We start from the raw sequence: 5,432 nt of genomic DNA on the forward strand, positions 1-5,432 counted from the left end.
AAGATTGACGGAAAGGGGCCGGAAATTTGCGATTGCGAAAGTTGTCGAAATTAGTCGCGAAAGTATTCTTTTTCGCGGAAATAACCGTATATGACCGAATCACATTAAAAACACGGGAACCCGAGACAATAGTGTAAAAAGTAGTTCCAGAAAAAAATTATATACTATGTGTAAAAAGTAATTCAAGAAAAAATATATACTGTGTGTAAAAAGTGATTCTAGAAAACACACATATATATATATATAATGTATATAATTACTTTTTGTAACACTATCCCAACACCGGTCGTGTCGCGTCCAATCATATAAAAAAGGTGCAGCATAATTAAAAGTTATTTAACATTAAACTGTACAATAAGGGAATGCATTTAGACCAGAACACAGCTGCAAAAAGAAACCATATTAGATAAACCAATATTGTACATGTTTGATGTTTATTAATCTTTTTATTCTATATTTTACATAAATACGACTAGTTTGGCGTTGCGACGCTCTGAGTAGAAGGCCAACGCACTTAATATTGCAATATAGGATACTTATCATGTATAATATATCAAACACGTCAGCGTCAAAAAGAGAAATATTGGATGATCATTTGGTACAAATAAATAAAAAAACAACAAACAAACGATTGGAAGTTAAGAACTGATATAGCACAATTTATACAATTATTTTATGATGGTGGAATGAATTTCACAACAAAAATTAAACCAAGTCTTTACATAAACCTGGATATTCAACAGAATCTTCGTACAACACATGGATGTTGTATTATACACCTTTTTAAAGTACGATTTTTCCATAGCAACGTATGTTGCATTTCGCGCATGCGTATTCTGCGTAGGGCAAAATCGTATTAACGATAGAATACATTTTAGCGTACTTAAAGGCTTTAAAAGGCGTGTTTTCAAGTTATGTCACCCAAAAAAGAAATTTTGGAATGAATTAAAGCGGTAAGTACTTAAAACGTGAATTGATATTTATAACAGATATACAAAATTATTCAACGACCAAAAGTCCTCTGTTCAAGGGATCATTAGGTGACCTTTTCATCAGTAATTTAAATTAAAACATAAGGGTGTTAAAGATCACATTTTATTGCCCATGTTTTACATAATATTACACAATTGGTATTCCTTTGAAAGTGGATAGGCAAGGCGGGAAGTGTCAAATAGATTGACACGTGACCGGTTTTTATTTGCCAGCTAGTTTACAATATCATTCAGGCGGGTTGTTTTAGTACCATGACATAGTAAATAACTTAAAGCTATGAAAATGATTAATCGTAATTTTAATAACTTTTATTAATACCAATCTCATCAATTCTATTGATTTTGTGAGGCGACAAATAGTGTACGTGACGTGCATTTTCCGTGTGTTACAAGGAACCGGACAAAATTTGTGTTATCCACCACCCATCTTAACTTCTCAAGAGTTTGAAATTATAAATATATATGTGACTTAAATTTTTTTTTGATTAGTCAAGTCGGATAAAGGATAAAATTAGCTAAACTGAAAATGCATTATATCATGTGTTCCGACTTTTCTTTCAGAATGATAATTAACCTCTATTTTAAATGTTATAAAATTTATATAAAAATGTTGTATATTATATGTTATAAAAAAAGTTTTTATATGGACGGTTTCAACAACAATTAAATTGACTTCTTTATTTGCTAATATATTTTTTTTATATATTTCAACATTTTTTTTACAACAATAATCTCAATGTCAGGTCCGTGATCGTAAGGGGGAATTCTTAAACAATCGCCCTTTTCAATGCCTTTTTGGGAAATATTGGCCACAAATTAAAGCTATGAAGGCATCTTTTGTGTTTCTGTTAAAAGCTATCTTATATGATTTTCTAATTTTTCCTTAAACTAACTCGGAATTGTCTATGAATTTCTACTACATTTCTATGTAGAGTATGGCTCTTTTTGCCCTACGCAAATTGCGCATATGCGAAAAAATACTACTTCCGGTCAATTTTTCATAGCAACGGACCGCGTCGAAAAAAGGTCTATATGACCACGGACTTAAATTGCCAATTAAAGTCCGTGATATGACCAAATTGATATTTCATTTTTTCAAAGTTTTCCGATATCTTATTCCACGCAAACAAGCCTTAGGGCTGGAAAAGTGCAGGAGTTGTTTCGGCAATCAATACTTTAATTAAAGCGCGTAAATGTTAATGGGAAAGCAATGAAAACGTCCCTTTTAAGTTATCCTTGTTGTTTTTTTTTTGACAGAACGAACGGTATCTGAATATGTATATGGAATATAAGCCCATTGTTGGCATTTTATCAGTGATGTGGTCAAACTTCTGTCATGGAACTGTGCAAGGGGTCCGGGGGCATGATCCCACGTAAAATAAAAACCTATATCGTCACATATTCATTTTCAAGCAATGCTGGAACGTAGTTTTATTATTTGTAGTATCAATCATTATGTATTATAAGTCTCTGTTTTTACTGCATGAACAAATTGTGTTGCATTGTGTGTCACGTCGAAATGATATATTTAATGCTATTACTTGGACACGTACATAACTTATAATATATCCCGTATTTAATCATCATAAAATGAATTTTCTTTAGTCTTTAATACTCACAGAAAGATAAAAAAGATAGTGTATACGAAATGTCACATCAACAAAATTAATATTAATCTATTATAAAATTAAAATTGACAATCAATAACTAACTTGGGTGAACATTAATAAACTGCTTTAACTAGCCCAAGAATATAATAAAGAATGAAAATCATTTCAAGAAAGTATGTTTGGTATATCTTTTTAATATTTTAACATCTATATCAAGATTTACTTTACAGAAAAAACAACAGAAAAAACAACAATAATACAGCTATATAATGACTGAGATAAGTAAATTTGTGTGACTTTCAATATAGACTGTTCTCTTTTTCCATTGTCGTAGATTGTCTGAGAGGTGAACTGTCTGTTAATCGTTGTATGAATTTAACGTTGTAACGACACTTAATTTGACGACACTCTTGTTCACGGACATGATATGTGTTCTCGGAAACAGGCTGAACATTACGGCGGTTTTTGTCTAGGCCGACATCGTAGAAGGAACAGATGTCTTTCAGTGTACTTGTGTAGTCTCTGGAGTTAGGATGAGAACTGTTGTAAAGTAGTTCTTTGACGTCTCGAAAGACCCGATAACTAGGCTTGCCGAATTTCGATATAAGATGGCAGCCCTTCTGACGCGGATAGTGATTTCTTCTATAACGTCTTGCTCGTAAGATTGTCCAGCATATATCAGCACCACGTTGGCCAACATGAAGCCAACCAAATAATTAAAGGGTCGCATTTTGGAAGATACATCTAGAGCCAGTTCCTTGATTTCGCAATATTGAGGATGGAAATCGTCCCACAGATCTTACGAGACAGTGCAGTTGTCAATCATACCTTGAAGAAATGTCACCCGCACCACCCGACGTCCACCGAGTAGACATATTGCCCAGAAACCTGGCGTCTCTTAAGTATGCCTGATGCGTTCAAACAGACTCTCACGTTTTGATGAATACTTAAAAAGTTTTGGAGATTGGTTACATCCATAAGAAATGAAGCATTTGTAATGTAGTGTATTTAAATGAGGGTCCATCCGCCCGAAAAGCAGGGTCACGGAGCGAAAGTTTCGCTTTCGAGTACGGACTCCGGACATGTGACCAATTATGCCCTTAATTATAATGAAACACATTGGGGATACACACATGCAAGTTTACCTCCCTGTAATGTCCACGTACAGAGTATAAGCCAACGGAATTTTAAGCCGAAAGTAGGTCACTGTACTGCCTTTTAAGCACCTAAACTTACGTGTGACAATACCCTGATAAGTGCAGTTGTTGAGCAAAGGGCTCGTCACCCTCAATATAACCCGGGCCTTAGGACGCATGTGACTTTTCCGTCTTACACGTTTCAGTGGTTCACCTGCCGGTGTCCTGTCCTGTGCCACTCCACGTTGTGCACGTACCGATGGGGAAGGATAGATCAGTGTAATTATAATTATGCTTTACGTAACGTTTGCACGTAACGTTTGCTAATTATTACTCTCTCTCTCTCTCTCTCTCTCTCTCCACAGGTGTTCGGTGCATTGATTGGTCACTACACCCCCACCCCTCTACAACCCTTCAACCTCGCCAAAACCATATAAACTGCAATATTTTTCATTTTTAGTTTTTGAAGTAGGCTTTTAATTCTATTTCCGCCAGTTCCCCCCAAAAATAATAAAAAACGATACATATATATTTAGTAAATATATATGTATCATTTTTTGTGTGTGGGGAATAGGATGTACAGGAAGGTTGTTTAAATTGACGGGTAAAGTGGGGGTATTTATCGACCAACCAACGCGCCGAACACCTGTGATATATACCATATATAAATTAAAATTATTACATAAAATCTTTTCTCCGTCCGAATTTTAGCTTACTCCGTGACTCACTGAATATCTTGACCTATAAAACAAAAGCACGGGACATGATGTGACATTCAAACTCTATGATGGTGTTTTGTTTTGAGGTCAAAATAGCAGGAGGTACATGTATGTTTGTCACACTCGTTCTATCAGTGATCTTCTCGGTACGTTACTTGCACGTCATTCAGAATAAAAGGGCTTTAGCAGAAGATTTGAAGCTCACTTGATCTGCTAAACCAAGGGGGAAAGGGTTCTGTAGCGCGCATGAGCTACTATAGTGCATAATTTATAGATAATTGAAAGCCATGCCATTTGCTTGGCACCATCTACCCTCATCAAGTCTATCTCCTTTATTATCTAGTGTCATAAGGCATACGTACGTTATGGTGCTAATTGCCTGCAGTCCGTTCTCCGTACCTACTCCGTACTGTATCGCCTTAACGGGCCTATAGAGAATGCAGGGTCGCGGTAGGGTACTATAGGCCCCGCGGTCGAGCGTGAGCCCCTAGTAAACAGTGACGGATTGAAAGGCATGTACCCTCATTTAACAGGAATCCTATATCGATTGATTAGTCTACAGGGCATAGCCTGTACCGGAGAATTGATAATCTAAATCTGTTATTCCGTGGCTTGGGTTTGAAGAGTGACTGGTCCAATTAAGGTTATAACGATTTTTTTTCTACTCAAATCTCCAGTATTTGATTGGTCAGAAACTAGATATGCATGTATACTGACCAATGAAAATGCTGAGACTCAGAAAAATTTTTTATAATCTTGAGGCCAGGAAAGAATACGGTGTTACTTAAAACGCGTTCATAATTTATGAAGCACTTTATGAACAGAGTCTTTCAAATAATATTTGACAGGCCCTGAATTAAGTAAAACAGTTCTCCGCAGTTTTATCATTAGCCAGCCATCAATTTAAGCAATGTTTCTGTCAAAGTAAAAAACTACTACCCACTAGATCTATCTCGATTGTTCGAAAAGTTTCTA

Source organism: Ruditapes philippinarum, unplaced genomic scaffold (assembly GCF_026571515.1).
Source record: "Ruditapes philippinarum isolate M1 unplaced genomic scaffold, ASM2657151v2 ctg1312_1_1_1_1, whole genome shotgun sequence".
In the NCBI taxonomy this organism is placed as follows: Eukaryota; Metazoa; Mollusca; class Bivalvia; order Venerida; family Veneridae; genus Ruditapes; species Ruditapes philippinarum.